The following is a 20860-nucleotide window of genomic DNA, read 5'->3' as shown; positions in this document are numbered from 1 at the left end:
TTATTACGAGTCATAAATCACAATATATGAATCCCTGATAAATGACTGTTGAATTGTTTTCCTGGTGAAAAGTGACTTAAACTACTGACAGAAGATAAGCAATCCATTTGCTGTAGAACAGATCACTCCAAAACAGTAGCTCAAGATATTGACAATATTTATTTTGCTCACAGGTTTGCAATTTGTGGGGCATGGTGAACACATTTTGTGTCTTCTAGAAGGCTGAAGAGTAGAATTCTCTGCAGGGGCATTGCATGTGTTGGCAGTGGATGCTGGCTGGGACTGGTGTGGGGCTATGGCTGAAGTACCTACATGTGGCCCTTCCATGGGGTTGACTTGTCTCCCCAAGGTGAGTGTCCCACAGCAGAACCAGGTAGAAGCTCTATCAGCTGCTATGTCCTAACCTTAGAAGTCCTACAACATCACTGTCTCCATATTCTTGTCTGGGGTGGAGGTTGGGGGTGCGGTGGGTCACAAAGTATCACCCCCATCCACGGGGAGGAAAATTAGTCTCTACCTCTTTTGCTAGGCAGGTTCTGCAGGAATGGGTGGGACTGGAATATTAATGTGGCCATTTTTGGCAAAGACAACCTGCTCCAAGAAATTCTCACCTCTTCAAGGCCATCTGTACCCCGTATCTGCAGAGAAAATGTGAAAAGTGAGCCAGATTCTCAGCTGCATGTGAGTATTGCAACTTCACTCTCATACCAAACGTAAGGCACTGTGTAAGGTGTACAGTCTTAGGTAAAAACCCAACAAATAATCATCTTGTATTTTCCATGCCTAGAGCCGCCATGAGTTTTAAATTAATTTCCATGTGAACTGTCAAATTTAGCTTTACCAAAAAAGCAGACGGACTCATTACAGGGAAGGTGGAAGTCTTCCTTTGCTTGGTTGGACTCTGCATTTTAATTTTTGTCTCTACTGCGTAGAGGTGTCCTTATTTCGCCAGCCACACTATGAACGAGGCTGTGTCGAACTTAATGTAGTCCTTGAGAGTCAAATGCATTCCTCTTGTTAGGGTTTGAGCTGTATTCATTTGTATCCACAGTGTCCCTTGGTTCCCCACTGGGGCATGCATAAGTAGAACATAGTAACAGGAGACTAACACGTAATTACCAGATATGTATGGATTACCCATAGAGGAGCAGTGAGAGAATTGTCAGAAAACATCCAATTAATGCAGTCTGATAGATTGGAATCTTACTTCATGGTATGAATTGGTAGCCCCAAACCAGCTGTATATTAGACTTGCAGGGATTCTAATTTTTAAAGACTCTGTTACTATAACTTTATATTTCTTTGAACCAATCCAGGTTCTTGCCTCATGTAAGAAGATGAGGTCATTGTGTAACAGAGGTCTGAAAACTAAGCTCTTTTGGCAATTCACATGCAAAACAAAATGATTCATGGCTGGGTAATTAAATTGAATTTTAACAAAGTTTCGTCCCCAATCTTTCCGGGTTGAGGCTGAAGACAACCATGAGATATTTCTGTTAAGACAAGTCAGTATTTTGTTTTGCAAAAATTTGTTAAAATTTTTGCCTGTCCCTTTTCTCCCTTAACTACACTGCCAAATGGCCACTAGTGTCCTTGCTTTCATGGAATTCGAATATCGTGTGTCCACATATTTCTGTTCCTTGACATATACTTGTGAGGAACACTTGCTAATATCCCCAGCTCAGACAGTTGATAGCCTCATGGTTCTTCAATTCACCAAGGGGAGGCTGGGGCTCCCCAAAGATGCTGCGTTACAGGCCAATATGAATTCTGGGTATCAGCCCAGCCTGGGAAGGATCTAACTCCTAAAATAATTTTGGTGAAGAGGGTTTTGCATCGATAGAAGTGACTGTGGCTCAGGACAAAACACTATTATGACTCCATTTTTAGAAACTCAGGTTTCCCCTAAACTTTTATATATTGACTCACTTTATAGTAGAAGCTATAGCTTTGGGAAAGAAATGGGGGAAAGGAATTTCAGTTCATAAATCTCAGCATTTCCCTCTTTAGCTTTGCGTTTGGGCCAAAATATTTCTTTTATATATAAATGTTCTATATGACGACGGCTATCATTGTTAGGTAGAATTTTTTTTAGATTCTCTGGGCTGTTTCAGCTGGAACTCCTAAAATAAACAATTATGAACTATTGTTGATGGTTAGATGCCATCAGTGGGGCATGCCTCACAAAATGGCAATTGTCGCGTAGAGCCACAAAGAATAAATAAGGTTTCCGCAGGTAGAACAGTAGATAAAAGATACTCCCAGGTAGAGGGCACAGAGTAAAGAAAGGCACAAATGCATAAACTTGCTTGCCACACACAAGCAGAGGGGAATAGCTTACTGCAGCCTGGGTACAGTCGCTATGGGAAGTATCCATGGCTTGAAATATTCAGCCCTCAGTGAGAGTTCTGTTCCAAACTGTCTGGAGTGGCCTTTTGTAGAAGTGTGTTAAGATAGATTCTGAGGATGCATCTGGCTCTGGGATTAATGAGGGCTCAGAAGAAGGGTCAACAGAGTATCAGGGCCACACATAATTTCTCTTTCACACCTTCTCTTAATTAGGCATAAAAAATGCTCAAGGTGTTTCTCATTGGGATAGTTTGGGGTACGTATTGAGATCCTTGAAGGCGTCATGAAATTTTTGGTTGTCACTTTAACCCTAGTGGTGGCTCCTGTGGCAGGACTCTCCTGGAACATATTTAAGTGGTGACAACCAGATGACATACAACCTAATGTTTCACTTCTGAATCAGTGATCCAGTCAAAGGGATGCCTGAGTAACTATGAATCCAATTGGCTGCATGTATACATTTCCATTTAAAAGCTGATGGGGCACAGACATAATTTTTTTCCCCAGAAGAAAAAGAGCTAAAGTAGACATTAGATCCTACTTCAGTGGTTACTAAAGTTCACACTATCAAAGCACTTGCATGATTATATAAGTACCTTTTGATTGGTGAAGAATTATTCTTTAAAAAACTTTTTACAGAGGAAGGGACACACAGGGTCAGCACAGAGCCGGGCACAGGGCTTGAACTCCTGAACCATGAGATCGTGAGCCGAAGTTGGACGCTTACCCCACTGAGCCACCCAGGCGCCCCAGGTGAACAATTTTTCACTAAACCAATCCAAACATCTTACGTTCTTCTAAGAAACTTAAACATGTGTACTTACCTGCTCAAATCGAAATCGTTTTGTTGTTCCCATGGTCATTCAGTTACTCCTAACAGTCTCGCGGAGACAAAAATATAAAATTTTCAAATGGCATTGATGAAAAGCCTATATATCTAATTAGCATGTTTTCTCAATTTGGGGACTTTCTTGGGAGAGGGTCCATTTTAGCACTCTAAAATCAGGGTGGGTACGTTGTAAATTCTGTCTGCATTTCCTGTCCATCTCTCACCTCCTGTCCCCTCCCCCTGGTACTAGTTATTTATTCTCTGCTGCTGCTTGGCCATTTTAGAATTGAGGATTTGGGGAAAGTACACGCACAGAGGATGGATGACTTTCACTGATTTTGCAAAAAGGAGAGAAGAAGAACATGATAAATAAGGCAGAAAAGGTCTTCTAGTTCCCCTCCATTTTGAATGTGGCTCCGTGTCAATGGGACAGTGCACATTTGAGATGACTGTTCCACAGTGTCTTAAGGCACTGGATAAATCATCTGTGCTACTTGATTTCCAATATTTTTAAATTATTTTGGTTTAGTAAGGTAATAAGATCAATCAGTTTTTGGTGCTGGAGCAAACACTTAGACTTTTACCAAGAGATTAAGTTAAAAGCCTTGGAATGTAAATCTCTGAGGAATTTCAAAGGTTGTCCAGTCCAACCACGGCTTTGGAAACGGGGCCTTGTCTTCTAAGAACCTTCTACATGCTGTACGACTAGAGTTGTCCTGGGTCATCCCTCAGGCTGTGAATTAGGGGAAGTTCTCAAATACTTCCTGTCCCATTATTTTGACCTTAAAATAACAGTCTTCAAGCCAACTTAAATTTTCTAGTTGCCACAGGTCTGTGGGGTACAGATAAGTTGTGTAATGCTCAGCAAAGTACCAGAGAGATTTGGGGGTCAGACTGCAATTCTGGCACCTCTTAGGTTTGTGAACAGTCAAGTTACTCCCCACCACTGAGCATTATTTGTTGATCCAAGCCATTCAGAAAATCATCAGTGTGTCAGGACCAGCCTGGATGCTGGCAACAGACATAGTTTCTGCTCCCAAAGAACTCTGCCCCTGAGAATATACGAGAAAGAGTTACCATTTGCAACCCAGAAGGTCAGTTCTCTGATAGGGAATGCCCAGGCTCGGAAATGGGGCATGCTAGACAGGCAAACTATTTGGTGACATTACTTCAAAGCTGAGACAGGAATAATTAGGAGTTCCTTAATTTTCTTCCCTGTAAAATGGGGACATACCTACCTTGTTTGGTTATAGTGAGAAACAGAGACAATGAATGTACTATCCCAGAGCTGTGCCCAGCAGTTCATTACTTGAGCCAGAAACCCTATATTGAATAGATAACCATCCCAGGCGATTGGAATTTAAAAATGAGTAAGGTGCCGTCCCCATCCTCATGGGTCTTATAGGCCAGAGGTCCAGCCTGAGCTCCTGAGGCTGCCTTACTACTGCTCTTGCACCCCTTGCCTCTTCACCTGTCTACATCTCAAGAGCACCAGCTTAGGGAGGCCAGAAATGCTTGCTTTTCTCTTGTCTGCTGTTGTATGTTCAATGCTTAGCAGTTCCTAGCTGACCTTGGCTGCAAAGATGCAGCTCATGCCTTCCTTCACCTTCTCAGTTCACCCTTGCCCAACTCGCTACTGCCAGCCCCTGCGTTTATTTGCCAGAAAGTCTGTGCCAGCCGCCAAAGCCCACTCAGGCCACACCTGGAGGCCTGATGGGGAATTAAGTTCCATCCAGTCGCCCACATCCTACCCCCCTCTGAGGCATTAGTTACAGTTCCCCAGTGGTAAGAGCTCGATTGGTAATTTACCCTTCGTTGGCCGTTTTCCATTTTCTGTTTTTAAGTTTATTTAGTTTGAGAGAGAGAGTGCTAGTGCTAGTGCCAGCGGGGGAGGGAGAGAAAAAGAAAGAATCCCAAGTAGGATCATCACTGTCAGGGAACAGCGTAATGCTAGGGCTCGAACTCATGAAGGATGAGATCATGACCTGAGCTGAAATCAAGAGTTAGACACTTAACTGACACCCACCCAGGTGCCCCTTCTTTTATCTTCCCAACCAGTGACTTCATGGGGTCCCCCAACTCCCAAATAAACCACTTACATTTGAATCCTTGTCTACATGTCTGCCCCAACTAAAATGTCCACATGGCCTCCAAATCCTTATCTTCTATCTGGCTAATTCTGGTGCCTGTAAAGACCCCATCTCATGATGGGAACTGAAAATGTCAGATAACCTTGCAGCAATGGACAGATACCTGACTTGGACTTTGCTAATCAGACGCATGGACTCCACTCCCAGAACTGGAAGCTAATGTCCTGAAGGAAGGAAAAGCCCAGAATCGACTCTATTGCCAGATGGTCTCAGAGACTATGATTTGAATGGAAATTTCCAGCATCCGGTGTGAGGGGCACTTGGGGGGCAACCCTAGTCACAGAGCATGGAGTCCCTGAATGGTTCTACTTGGATGTTTCTGAGCCCTGCTCTTCCCCTTGCAACCCTTGAACCTCTGCTGCTTTTGTCCTCGCAGAGATTCTTAGATCTCTCCAGTACCTTGCGTGATAAGTTCCTTTCCTGCCAACCCATCATGTATGGTCCCTGTAGCTTGTGCCTAAGACGGTGGTCTGTGTGGGTCAGGAGAGAGCCAGGAAAATAGTTCTCTACCTCTTGCAAACAGTTGGGACTTAATACAGAAGGTGATGGAAGAGCTGGAAAGCCAACCAGGAAGCCATGAGGTAACCCACAGATCAGTGGCCTTGGAAGCTGCCATCAAGTCTGGGGCTGGAGGAGCCGTGGAGGAAGAGAGGAAGAGAGCTGCCTGGAGAGTGACCCTTGGGGTCCAGGAACTGAGGCCGAGCCAGGGATAGACTCAAATGCCAACAGGCAGTTGCCATGCACAAGTAATGGGAGCTTACATCATTTTTTGGCCAAATGAAGAGAGCTGGGACCAGTACCTTGTGTTAAAGCAACTCTTAAAGGATAGGGGAATTAGACCTTGGCTCCTAAGGAGAAGTAGTCAGAGAGCCAGGAGGAAGCTGAGGCAAGAATAGCATCCCAGAAGTCACAGCTCTGAAGCCATCAAATCTGCCAGACCTCTAACTGGATTTCCACCAAGCACACCTCTGAATTATTCATGGAGTCCGGACAGGAGACTCAGAGCGCTTATCCATGAGCTTTGTGTGTCATAGCTTCTAATCCAGGCTATTCCCTGGGTAACTTGAGTTATTAAGTGAGGATCACGGTGCTTGCCAACTTTCACTGGGCAAGGTAAGAAGCAATGCATTATGGAGATTTTTAAATAAGTTGGCTAGATGGAGAAACGACCTTAATTGATGAAGTAGAGACAAGTGCACTCACTTTCAAGTTGGAAATTACAGGCCGGTCCTACTGGACTTCCACGAATGGATGGATTGCAACATCTTTGTTAGTGGCTGAGCAGAAGAGAAAACAAAGCTTTGGGGCTGGATTTGTGAGAAGGAACATGGTGTAATGGAAAGAGCATCATTTCAGATTCAGAACATCATTTTAAACCTCACCTCCACTGCTTATTAGCCTTGTGATTGTAGAGGTTAGTCTCAACCGAGCTTCAGTCCCTTTGTGGTTAAAACTGACCATGTGGGCAGCATATCATCCCAGCACCGTGCTCAGCACAGAATGGGCACTTCGTAAATATGTGTTCCAAAACCCCCCTTCTTTTTACCATAAATCTAGCCTAGGAAAGAAAAGGTGAGAGAAATTCTTTCTCCAAAAAAAATGGCTGGGATGAATCACCTTAAGAGGAAAATGTTTGAAAGGAATTAAAATCCAAACCTCAGCACTCCTGGTTATTATTGAAAGCACCAATATCCCTGGGCATTCCACATCCAAGGCCATTTAGTCCATTTCACATCGTCTTAAGAAAAATTTATCTGTACCTATTTTGTTTCTGGAAAGAAAAACCTCACTTCCCACGCAAGCCATTTATAGTTTGAGCGGGATTTCATCCTCACGTGTTGCCTGGGTGTTTCTGTGACCTGAGCAAGGGGTCCTTGTGACTTTATCCCACGGCTTCTTCCTGACACAGCTGGAAAGGTGATTGCCTCCAGGACCATCACAAAGGAACGGAATCTCCACTGTGCGTTAGCAGCACCAAGGAGTATTGCCAAGATACAGCACAAAACACAAGACCCCATGGCCCCCCTCTGGGTTTCTGGAGCAGCTGTCTCTAGCTCAGCTGTGGAAATTTCAGTTCCTTCACTGAAATCCAAACACCTCTGTCCCCCAGACAGGAAAATGCCTAATAAAGTGACTTCCTCCATGCTGACTAGTCTTGTGATTTTATTCAGCCCTCAAAGAGACTGTGTGGTGGCTGAGGACCACAAACCACACTAACCGGGGATGGAGACAAACCCCCAAGACGGTTACTAAGGTGGAAATTACTAAGGTGGAAAAGTACTAGCCCCCATGGACGCTTGGGTGGCTCAGTCATCTAAACGTCCGACTTCAGCTCAGGTCATGATCTTGCAGTTCGTGAGTTCAAGTCCCGTGTTGGGCTCTGCTGACAGCTCAGAGCCTGCTTTGGATTCTGTGTGTGTCTCTCTCTGCCCCTCCCCTGCTCACACTCTGTTCCTCTCTCTCTGTATCCAAAATAAGTAATAATAAAAAAAGAAACATCAGATAGAGCTCAGACAAAATCAGGTGTCACTTAAACTTNTAAGCGAAAGTCGGACGCTTAACTGACTAAGCCACCCAGGTGCCCCATGGGACAGTACTCTTAATTTCAGAGCACCACAGGGATATTTGCCTTTAAATATCCTATTTGACATCACTTTGTTTTAGGATTTCATACTAAAATTTCTTTTTTGTATTTTAAAGGTTTATTTATTTTGGGGAGAGAGAAAGAGAGCAGAGGAAGGATAGAGAGAGAGGGAGACACAGAATCTGAAGCAGGCTCCAAGCTCTGAGCTGTTAGCACAGAGCCTGATGTGGGGCTCGAACTCACAAACCACATGGTCATGACCTAAGCTGAAGTCAGATGCTTAACTGACTGAGCCACCCAGGTGCCTCTCTCCCCTTTTTTTTTTAAGGAGTGGCCATAGTATCGGGCCAAACAAACTTAAAAAATAATCGGGGAGAACTTTTTGATTTCTACCACCTGGGACATGGGTCAAGTTGCCCCAGCAGGCCCCTTTCTAGACAGAAAACAAGTTTTTCCAAGAGAAGGGAGACTCCAGTCTTGGGTCTGTGGAATGAAATGCTCCTAGTGAGCAGACTCATAGTGTATGGTACCAAGGACCCTAACCCCGAGGCTGCTTTCTGAAGGTGCTGCTTTGGAATTACTGCAAAGGCACCTGGTCCTCCGTATTTCCTTTTAAAAAATAAATAAATGGATTTATTTAGTCATTACTTATGGTACCAAATGGCTACAGTTAACCACATTCTGCTCTTGGAGGAGTAATTTAAACATGCTTAGCCTGTCATTTTCATATTTAATTGCATATTCTACATAGAATGCTACCTCCGTTCACTTTCTCTGACCATAGATCAGGTTTTGTCCCTTGGATCTTTTTTTTTTTTTTAATATTTTTATTTATTTCTAGGAGAGAGAGAGAGAGCGTGAGCAGGGGAGGGTCAGAGAGAGAGGGAGTCACAGACTGAAACAGGCTCCAGGCTCTGAGCTGGCAGTCAGCACAGAGGCCGACGCGGGGCCCGAACCCACGAACCGCGAGATCATGGCCTAAGCGAAAGTCGGACGCTTAACCGACTAAGCCACCCAGGCGCCCCGTCCCTTGGATCTTTTGACCATCCTTCCATCCTTCCAGTTTGCTACTTGACAGTTTCAGTGTTTGCATTATATAAGGGACAGTGGTACAGCCACTGTTGAGCCAAGGAGTGCTCTTCTCAGGTGTCCATTCCTCTCCAATTATTATTTTCCCCAGAGCTGAGAATTAGCTCATTAAAAAACAATGCATTTAGTTTTCTCAGTACATGATGAGTTTCTCAGGGCCGCCAATAACCCTTGATATTCAAGGCACTCCTTTAAGCACGCTGAGTATAGTAACTGATTTAATTTTTACCATAGCTCAGTGAGGTAGGTACATTATGATCCACACTGTGGATGGGAAATGTAAAGCACAGAGGCTGATGGACTAGCAGAAGAACCCTAAGTGCCAGAGTTAGGATTTGAACCTGGGCAGTCTGGCTCTTGCACCCACTCTCCCAAGTTCAAGCAAATCTACCAGGTAACTTGCCCCCTGAGTGGCTCAGTCAGTGGAGCATCCGACTCTTAGTTTTGGCTCAGGTCATGATCTCATGAGATCATGAGCTTTTGTGAGTTCAAGCTCCCTGCTGGCCTACTGGGGATTCTCTCTCTCTGCCCCTCCCTTACTAGCGCTCACTCTTGCTCTCTCTCAAAATAAATAAACTTTTTATAAAGCTTTTTCTCCTGTGTGTCCCCTGGTTTCACCCGAATTGCCTGGTATCATCTATCCCTACGCCCACTGCTCACACTGGACTTATTCTCTTGTCCAGAGGATTTCCTTCCCCTCCCTCTCGGGTGGATTCTGGGTTCTCAGGGTATCTATCGTTCCTTGACTTCTTAGAAAATGTTTGCATTCTGTCTTGATAGCGCTGGGTATGGCACTCGCTGCCTTTCTCACTCTTAATCATTTTTGTGTGACCTGTTTTTCCCTCTTATTGGATAAACTTTTATTAGCTTCCTGGTGCTCAGAAATTTTACAACCGTGGTGGGTCTTTTCTCGTGTTTCGTGCTGGTGCTCAGCAGGCCTGTTCAGTCTGGACGTAGGTGTCCTTGTAATATTTCTCTTCTGAACCCTATTAGTAGGATGTTAGGCCTCCTGGACTGGCCTTCTGGTTTCCTCTATATTTAAATTTTTTTAATGTTTATTATTTTAGAGAGAGACAGAGTGCAAGCAGGGAAGGGGCAGAGAGAAAGGGAGACACAGAATCGGAAGTAGGCTCCAGGCTCTGAGCTGTCAGCATGGAGCCTGAAGTGGGGCTCGAACCCACAAACCTCGAGATCATGACCTGACCCAAAGTTGGATGTTTACCTAAGTCACCCGGGTGCCCCCCTCTTTTATAAGTTTTTTTTTAATGTTTATTCTTTGTGTGTGAGAGAGAGACAGAGTGTGAGTAGGAGAGCGGCAGAGAGAGAGGGAGAAAAGGTTTCCTATATTTTAGAAAAAGGTTTTATTTCCTTATTGTCCAAATCTTTTACAAATTTTATATTTATGTATATAATTTTAGCTCTTGCCTCTAAGAACTCCTTCTTATCCTAATAATAATCTCTCCTTTTTTCTTAAGAGCATTCTGACCTTGTTTTAAGGATAAATAGCTTATCTCTCTGAGGTCATCACATAGTTTTATTAAACTTTCCTTCAGAGTTTCCTTTCTTCCTTCCTTGTTTTGATGTCTCATATTTTATCTTAGAGACTTTCTTCACACGCCAAGTAATCCTCAGTGCTCTCTTAAGATTTGAAAAGGCGAGGAAATGCTGATGGGAAACTGTGGAGTTGGGTGTGGCTTCTCAAGAGCTCCGGACAGTAAATGGATGAAGATTTGTCTTTTTCCAAGTGTCCATATGTGTGGTTTTGTCTCCAGGCACAGGAGGTATTGATTTGATTTGTGCTAAGTTTTATTGAAATTCAGCGTTCCATATGAGGACTCCTAAAACCACTTCTGCTATTTCTGCAACTTGGTTTCTACCTCCCTGCCATCTTGCTTAGCACTGTCTTGTCCGTTTCCTTCCCACTACTCACTTCTTAGACATATAGCAGAGGGGTTTGGTTCATGCTGACCCAGGTCCTCAGAGCACTCTTCTTTTTTTTTTTTTAATATTTATTTTTTGAGAGAAACTGAACACCAACAGGAGAGGGGCAGAGACAAAGTCTGAAGCAGGCTCCAGACTCTGAGCTGTCAGCACAGAGCCCAACGCAGGGCTCAAATGCACAGACTGTGAGATCATGACATGAGCCGAAGTCAGACGCTTAACCAACTGAGCCACCCAGGCGCCCCTACAGCACGCTTCTCTTACTACTCCTTATCAGCTTTACAATTTTCCTGAATGAAGACGGTGCTATCAAAAAAGAATTATGAGTTACTGTTCCATTTGTGCTATAAACCCGAACATCAAGCGGGGAGTGAAAAACTCTAATCGTTCTGTGATAGCTGTGGATAAACTTGACTTCTGGACTGGTGCCAGCTTATGTAGGATCCTTCTTTCCTTATAATGTATAATCATTGCATTTAGATCCATTCCAGTCATTATTACATTTACCTTGAAGTACATTAATCTCCTTGTTGCACTGACTCTGCTAAAACCCCAGGTTTATTTATCTTCCTATGCATTGGAAGTCCGTCTCTTGAGTTCCATTGGAACTCTCTAGACCTCTTGGCAAACTTATTGTTAACGGCTCCTTCCCAAGCCCTTAAGCGCTGTAGAAACATAATAGTTATAGATATAGCTCGATCCTTAAACATGATTTCCTTTATGTGGAATTTCAAAGACTTAATTTTCTGGCCTTGCGCTGGGTTGTTTCCTGCTTCCTGAAGCTTCCCTAGATACCACACTCTTCTGATTTTGTTTCTATCTCCCATCACGCTTTTTCCATTCTCCTTTGGTCCGTGCACTCAACTTGACCTCTGATGTAAGACTGCCTTGGAATCCTGGGCTCACTGTTTCTCATCTCTTTCTACCAAGTCTCTTTAAGGGATTCCATCCAGCCCATAGTCTTATGCTGACCACTCCCAGCCATTTATCCTTAACTATGTTGTATCCCTAGGACTCCTGACTCTGGCTGCCAACTTAACGTTTTCACATGCTTAGCAGGGACTCAGAATTTCTGTACTGCTTATGCTGTCTGCATACACACTGTCTACCCCTTACGCACCCCTTTCTTCCCATTTTGGAAGAAGGTGCCAACATCCAGCCACTTGCTCAAGCCGCAAATCTAACAATTATCCTTGATTCTTTTGTTCAACTCAAAAATATATTTATCTATATGCTACTGATCTTACGCCAACCTATACATGGAGTCTGCCCAGTTCTATGCATTTCTAGAACTCTTGCCTCAGACAAAGACATCATATTTCTTCTGACCTGCTGCACTGGCTTTTTACCTATTTCTGCTTTCAGTCTTGACCATAGCAGCCACTGTAAACTTTTTGAACCATAGATCAGATCATACATCAGTTTACAATCTTCTAAAAGTCTCTAGACTATAGAACCACACATTCTCTGGCTTTTGCCCACCACGTCTTTATTCCGTTCCTCACCATTCCAGGCTTATTCCCTCTCTAAAGTCTTTGAACTAGCTCTTCTTCTGCCTAGAAGGGGCTTCTCTTTCACTCACACATGGTTTATTCTTGCTTATATTCCTGTATAAGAAGTCACCCCTCACAGAATCTTTCCCCGGGTACCCACCTAGACTGTTCAGGGAAAGCGTTCAGCCTTCCCTTCAGCCTATTTTAATTCTGTGGATAACACTTACCGCTATCTGATATATATATTTTTTGTTTACTTGTTGATTGTCTGTCTGGTGCCCCTACCCGAATGTAAATTCCTTGGGAGTAGTGACCTTATCAATCTCATTCAATTCAGTAACATGAGGGTCCAGCACTAAGAAAGCACTCAGTCCTATTTGTTGAATGAATGGACGAATAGGTGGATTAAAGTCACGTTAGAAGTGAGAAAACCAGAGAGTAGAGTTACTTGCCACAGATCACAGACAGCAGGCTATTTGGCCTCTTGCTTTAAATGTGATCATTGTCCTGATGACTTCTACTGCATCTAGTAACTAGTTTTGTTGTTGTTTTTGAGAGAGAGAGGTGCTCTAGTGCATGAAGAAGGGAGAGGGAGAGAGAATCTTAGGCAGATTCCATGCTCAGTACAGATCCCAGTGTGGGGCTCCATCTCCCGACCATGAGATCATGACCCTAAATCAAGAGTCAGACGCTTAACCAATTGAGCCACCCAGGCGCCCCTCATAGCAACTGTCTTTAATTCTCCTGCTGTTGCCACTACTTTAGCACTTCATGGTGTTCTTCCAGGGTCTTACCAGCATTATCCCATTTGAGGATTCTATGCTCAGAAGCCCACTCTATGTTCTGTCACTGGTCATCTTTATCCTGGGGTCATTACAAGCTCTATTAACTTTGAGACTTCCCATTGACCCACTAGAAACCCACCTTCTGCCCAAACCAGATACCTAATAGTGTACATGCATAGGGTGAAATTATAAATGTACAGGGTAATTATGGTTTTGTGGAAAGACTTTTGCCTCAGGAAACCTGGCTTTTCATCTATTTCTGTTACCCAGAAGCTGCTGGATCTTAGGTAAACCCTTAAGCCTCTAAGCTTCAAGTGTGCTGCCTGCCCAGCTTTGCCATGCCCAGGGGAATATGAAGACAACAATCAACTCTCACTCTCTTTCACCCGTCTATTTGGATTAATGCATATGAAAATTCACCTCACAGGGATTCAATGTATTCATCAGTAATCCAGTTAGTTGGATTAAATGAATTCATAAATATAAAAACATTTTGCTGAGTGTAAAATGCACTACAGATGGAGTGGATGAGATGTAAGGGTTGGCACATGGTAATCCGTTCCTAATGCATTAAATATATGGCCATCGGTGAGTTTGATGGTTTAAAGTCCCCATAATATGCCCAACTTTCAGAACAATGATCTTCTTATCCAGTGTACTTCTGAATGATTTTCATTATTTTTTTAACGTTTGTTTTATTTTTTGAGAGACAGAAAGACAAAGGGGAGGGCCAGAGAGAGAGAAAGAAGGAGCCATGGAATCTGAAGCAGTCTCCAGGCTTTGAGCTGTCAGCACAGAGACTGATGCAGGGCTTGAACTCATGAACCATGAGATCATGACCTGAGCCAAAGTCAGAAGCTCAACGAACTGAGCCACCCAGGTGCGCCTCATTTTTTTCTTAATAAAATTAGTCTTGTGTACACTGTAACCAATCCAACTAGTAAGAAAACTGAGATTCTACTCACTCAGTTCACTCTCACCTCAAACCCCATAAGGAAAATGCCCAGACATAAGCAGTTACCATTAGTTTGCTCTTTTTAGTTATTACAATAATACTTAACATAATAACAGTTTACTACTTGACAGTGAATCTGACACTGTTGTAAATGCTTTATGTATTAATTCCCTTTGATGCTCACTATAACTCTATGGCTCAACTATTGCTTTTTTCCTGGCTTTATATGTGAGTAAACTGAGTCACGGGGATGGGAAACTATTTGCCCAGTATCACACAGATAAACATAGACACAGGAACTCAGGCAGAGTGTATATGGAGTACCTATAGAACATTCTATTGTATAATGTATCCAGATAAGATTTATAATCTCTTCTAGATTTTTCACTCTCAAAGTGCAAAACAAAAAATTAAGCCACCAGGGACAACCTAGAGCATTTGTGTTTGTCTGTAGCATACATTTCTAGAAGCAGGTATCTGAAACAAATAGTAACATTGACCTGGAGTCCACAAACCACCAGATTCACTGAAAGGACCTGTGATTCTTCTGTGCCTTTTTTTCTCTAATTGCTTTTTAAATCGGAGTGCTGTTTGATAAGGGATGTTACCATATGGTAAACACAATGCTTTGGGAAAAGCTCCTCATATTCCTATAGGGTAATGTCTCCCTTCCCTGGCAGGGGGGAGGAGGCATTCGTTGACCTCTCTGCATGTGCTGCCTGGTACCCTGAGGCTCTGGAAAAATGACTATGAGGCTCTTCACCCTGGCTCAGCCTGAGATCTCCTCTGACAGATTTATTGGCTCTTAAACCTTTACCCAAGCAGAACCTCTAAACCGGTAATATGGTTTCACTCATTTGCACTCCAGGGAGAGAAGGGCGGGAAGTGAAACTCTAAAGACCTAAGTCCACCCCTCCCCTTAGCCCCTGGCAAACTTCTTGGGAAATGGAATTCATTTCTGTACCAGTCAGGTTCTTTTTTTCAACTCGAGTTTTTCTCAGTCCATTGGTATGTAGAAGAACATTGGTGAAAGGAAATTAGCAAGATCATTCAGTCAACAACTACACTTTATTATCTGTTTTGGGGAAGGGACAGAGAGAGAGGGAGGGAGACACAGAATCTGAAGTAGGCTCCAGGCTCCAAGCCATCAACAAAGAGCCTGACATAAGGCTTGAGCCCATGAACCATGAGATCATGACCTGAGCTGAAGTTGGATGCTTAACCGACTGACCCACCCAGGCATCCCTATTATCTATTTTTAAAAGAAAATATTGAATGAGAAACTTTCAGTCTTCCCTAGTTTTGTAGGAAGGGAGGATGGAGAAAATGGCCTCAATTTAAAGAGGAGGGAATTTAGAGCAATAAGGAAAAACATATAAAGAAGATCACTAGTAACATTACCTCTATTTTCCTGATGAGAAAACTACTGCTTAAAGAGGGGTTAAATCACGCAGCCTAACTTACCCAGAAAGGGGTGAAGTCACAGTTCAAACTCTGGTTCCAATTTCAAAGACATGTATTCTCTACTGCACCCATTGGTGGTGATTCTCAAACCTGACTAAGATAACCCTTTCTAATTCCATCTACTTAACATGGACATCCTTCTATGTGCTACAGACACATTTAAAAATGCTGGGGGCGCCTGGGTGGCTCAGTCGGTTAAGCGTCTGACTTCGGCTCAGGTCATGATCTCGCTGTTAGTGAGTTCAAGCCCCACGTCGGGCTCTGTGCTGACAGCTAGTCAGAGCCTGCTTCAGATTCTGTATCTCCCTCTCTCACTGACCCTCCCCTGCTCACGCTGTCTCTCTCTTTCAGAAATAAATAAAATTAAAAAATAAATTTTAAAAAATTAAAATGCTGGCTAAAATATAATGAAACTATTTTACATATAGGCAAGGAAGAATGGGAGAGGCCAAGAAATGGAGAGACAAAACTTCTATGAGCCAAGAATAAAGAAGTATTTCATAACTAATGTGTAAATACATGAGTTGAGGCCAGAACAGAGGCCATCAGACATGGCCAAGGGACTTCACAGGGGTTGGGTTTTTGTACACATTTAGAAGACAAGTGTTGCCCTTAGGCCTAAGAAAGATAAGGATTTGCAACTGAAATTCATACAAAGCGCAAACCCAGAAAGGCCAGCTTCCACTGTAGTAAGGTACTAAAAGCATTATTCCCTTATTAGCGACTGGCAAAATTCTCACTGATCAGATATGTTGGTGGAAAAGAGACCCTACAATAAATGGCAATTTAAAAATCTAGGTTTGGTGTAGAATTCAAATTTTAGACCTTTCTCATAGCAGAGGAATCCCAAGTGGAGATATTACTGTAGGTATAGTAAGTATTTCTGGCCAGTGAAACTCCTGGACTCTCAGAAAAATCACGTGTAAGACTTCTCTGAAGGATTACTACCAGTCATAAAGTACACAAGCATTCCACAGGGACGTTATACCCCAGCTGAATAAATGCTCACCAAGTACAGGTGAAGGAAGCATTCCACAAAATGAGGGAGTCAACAGGTACATGTGCGAAGAATAGCACCAAAAGAACCTGAAGTAAGGTTATAGGTAACTGTTAGTTTAAGTCTATTTGCAATCCCGAATGAGACAGGGACATAAAAACCATCATGAAAGGACAGAACAACAACAGGCAGATATGACAACCCAGTAGAACAACTCAAAATGAAACACTGGAATAAAATTCAACAATGACTAGCTTTGGGAGCAGATTGGCAGAGTTAAAGAGAGAATTGATAACATGGAGGATGTACATCAGGAAGTTACCCTCAGGAAGTTACCCTCAGTAATGATACAGAGACAATGAGGTATGAAATCAAAACAACAGGTTTGGAGATAGCAGTAAATTAGGAGTTTGAACTTAGGTCTCATGGGAATTTCAGGAAGAGAAAATAGGAAGGGGCAATGCTTTCAGTAAAATGGCTATGAATTGTCCCCATCTAAGAAAAGTCCTGAAACCTCACACTGAATCGGCAAAGTCCTGCATACGATGGACAAATCTGGTAGATTCACCGTATGAAGAGCAAAACCCTGAGGCAAACACTAGGCAAAGACCCAGTAGAGAAAACAGATAACATACAAAGGAATGATCATTAGAATAGGAGACATCAGCAAAACAGAGATCAGAAAACAAATCTGTCTGATCATCACAATCACCTAAGAAGCGCATTAACATATAATAATATGGTTTTATCCCAAAGGCTTTGGTAAGTGAGTGGTGAGGAATAGCCATTAAAAAAAATTCTGGGGTGATTAAGTAGGTTTAAGACCCTTTTATCCCTGAGCACCAAATCCATAAGCACACACCTACATTCACCTTATTACACTGATCTCAAGGGTGTGTGAGTTAAACTCCCCTCCCCCCCACAAAACCATGGAGAGGTTTGCTCCAACACCAAGGATAATCTTGAGCTCCCCCCCCCACCCCGAATCTCCAGGAGATTTATGCTAAATGGTGCAAGATGATCTCCAGAACTAGGTGAAAGAGTTAGGGCGAGCATCTCTGACCTTACACTTTCTCACATTCCTAATTCTCTCTCTTCCAGCACATGTATGATGAGATCAGAGGATATGTCACTCTGCATCAGACCTCCATAGTCCTGAAAGCGTGTGTGAAGAGAAGAGCAAACAACCCACACTTGAGAGCATTAGGTGACGTATGATTCCTACCATACTTGATATTACATACCAAAAGACACCTTAAGACACTAACAGCAGAAATAAAGCCTACGTTGCCTTTATGGACATCTGTTCTCAGACTACTGGTTGTTTAACTGCTGTAATAAAGGCTAATTCTACATTAAAGTAATACTAGGGATTATTATTTTCTCTAAACCTTTATACTCAGAGATGTTCATTCCAGCATTATATACATGTAGGTAAAAACCTCAAAGACTCCAGAAGAGATGGAGGGCAGTGAGGTTTTGTCACATTGTTTTAGAAGCATGTAGTAATTTGTTGGCTTTTTGACTTGAACTCCTTATACTTTGCCTCTCCCCTTTCTGTAGAGAATGCTTACATAAATAATAGTATATGCACCTGACAGAACTATGCTGGTAGAAAAGTGATGTTTTGAACAGATAACTCAGAGAAGAGTATGAATGTACCATAAACACGTAAATGTTTAACTTCATTACTGATAAATAAAATTCCATTTTCTTTCATTAGATTAATTTTGTGGGGGGCACTGCTTTTTGCTGTTAGTAGCATAAATTAGTATATACTTCCTGGATAGAAATTTGGGGACATATAGGCAAACTCTTAAAAATTTACACAGACTTTTTTTCTTGCTGACCAATTCTACGTAAAGGGTATATATTTTTAAAAATTGATTAAGCATAAAGTGTTTTTATGAAGAAAATTTGGAAACAACTTTTTCTTTTTTCATTAAAATATTTTTTTCTAATATTTATTTTTGAGGGAGAGAGAGAGAGGGAGACACAGAATCTGAAGCAGGCTTGGAGCTGAGCTGTCAGCAGAGCCTGACACAGGACTCAAACTCACATACTGTGAGATCATGACCTGAGCTGAAATCAGCTACCCAACTGACTGAGCCACCCTGGTGCCCCTGGAAACAACTTAAATGTCCAAAAATAGGAATTATGCCAATAAGATCTGGTGCTATACAATGAATAGTAAAGAAAGATAGTCATAATACATAGGTGATAATTTAAAAGTTGCAAAATTGAAGGTAAAATAAAGCAATAATTTTTATAGTTAAGAACACACAATGTCAAGAAAGAGACACACTAAGAATAGATAATAGACACACCACCTCTGGGTGGTGGGATTGTATGGGTGATTTTTCTTTTTTGTATAGTATTTAAGTTTTGAAATGAAATTCTAATTGTTTTAATAAGGAGAAAATTGTCATAAAATTTTAAGCAATATGAGATAATGGCAATTAGGGCAAAAATGGAGGCCACCTTATGATTACAACTATACAGAAATGTGTAAATGGAAGGAAAGTGGGAATGGGAGGGGAAGAAAAATCTCCCGTAATAGCGGTGTTCTTTGGCCAGGGGTATATGGGGCAAATGTTTTCTACTTTTATTAATTTTTAATACTTTCTACTTTATTACCAATGTTATACTTAGAAGAGCTAGAAGGAAATTGAATCAGGAGTTTTCCCATTATATTTCATTTTAGACACCCTTTTGCCCTATCAAGTAACCATTCTGAGTCCTAACACCAACTTTCTGGGCTCCATCCAGGCCGCCGTATTAGCTAAGTTTGCATAAAATATTCCTACTGAATTTATGATTTCAATCAGAGGAGGCTGGGAGACTTGTCTAGAATCCTCTTCTGAGTGTATCAGGAGGCTGGACAAGATTAGAACCTGTTGGTTTCCAGTCGGTATTCTGTCTGCGTCTCCAGAGGGAGCGGAGAGCAATGAGATCTTGGCACCACTGTCGGAGACCCACGTTCTAGTGCACTTGCTTTCTGGCGTCCATTCCTCACTCCTGTGCTTTGCCTCTCCACTTTCAAGCAGAGGGCTCCTTGCCTGTGCTAGTCTGGATGTCAGCAAAGTGGCCTGCTGGCCCCAAACGCCTTCTGTATGAATTACCGTGTGTGGTTTCTGCACATTGAAACTTGGCTCACAGACACACCCTTCCCCCCACACATAGGACATACTCCATTAGAAGCCATCCCGATTCTTGGTGCGGATACCAGCCAAAACCAGACCTCAAAGAGTCACCTAGTTTCGTCCTGCTAGGATACCACATTTCCTTCCCCTTCTCAGTTTCCGGGCCCTTCTCCAGCCCTGTCTCCACATAGCACCTGAATGAACTGATCTTGGACCTCTATGGCCCTAGAATCTTCTGCCGCTTCCCTATCACATTCAGGATAACATATGTATTCCACAGATGGAAGGCAAGGTCCTTCTTGATGTGTCTTCAACTTACCTATTCAGCTTTCCTCTTCACCGAGCATTTCCAACCTTCCACTATTGCTCTAACTCACAGTCTGTGCACTTGACCCACTTCCTCACTTATCTCTGCTATATCTACATGCTATTCCATAGCCTTCTCCACTTTGTCCTTCCTTCATTATCTTTTCATCCTTCAAAAGTTGAGTGTCATTCTCATTGGGAAGCCTTCCTGACTCTCCTCAGTCCCAGGTGCTCTGGCGCATGACCCCTACATGTGCAGCTCAGCTCTGTCCTTCAGTGGATTGTGAGCTCCTTGCAAACAAGGACTGGGTTTTCCTGTGGTCTCGTGTCTAGCCTACTATCATAGCTTCTAGTGAATAGCAAACACTCAAAAATATATCAAGCATTTCCACTCCTGGTATAATCCCAACAAATGCAAGCCATGTACAAGAATATTCACAGCAGCACTGACGGAGTTAGTCCTAAACCAGAAAGAACCCAAAGGCCTGCTCACCATAGAATGAGTAAGTAAATTACAGCACTTTAAATAAGTAAGTCCTATGCAACAATGAGAAATAATGAACATCGTGAATTCATCTTGCAAACATAATGTTGAGCAAAAGCGTTTACAGAAAGATGAGTAAATGATCTATAACTCCATTTTTGTTTGTTCAAAAGCAGGCCAAAGTCCGTGGTGGTGTTAGAAATCATGTGAGTAGTTACCCTTGAAGGTACAGGGTAACTGACAGCAGCCTCTGGGATTCCAGTAACGCCCTGTTCCTTGATCTGGATGCTG

The 20860-nt window shown here is 42.6% G+C and overlaps 1 long non-coding RNA gene across 1 annotated transcript; it reads left to right on the top strand.

The window, feature by feature from the left end:
- The first annotated feature begins 537 nt into the window (after positions 1-537).
- LOC144227636 (uncharacterized) lies at positions 538-18263 on the top strand. The gene is made up of 4 exons (XR_013333984.1): positions 538-681; positions 2989-3102; positions 13934-14100; positions 17738-18263. It is a non-coding gene; the product is annotated as an uncharacterized LOC144227636 (long non-coding RNA).
- Positions 18264-20860: the final 2597 nt, after the last annotated feature.

Source organism: Crocuta crocuta, unplaced genomic scaffold (genome assembly GCF_008692635.1).
Source record: "Crocuta crocuta isolate KB4526 unplaced genomic scaffold, BGI_CrCroc_1.0 scaffold41, whole genome shotgun sequence".
In the NCBI taxonomy this organism is placed as follows: Eukaryota; Metazoa; Chordata; class Mammalia; order Carnivora; family Hyaenidae; genus Crocuta; species Crocuta crocuta.
The sequence above is the reverse complement of the archived record's forward strand: the minus strand, read 5'-3'. Positions and strand labels throughout refer to the sequence as shown.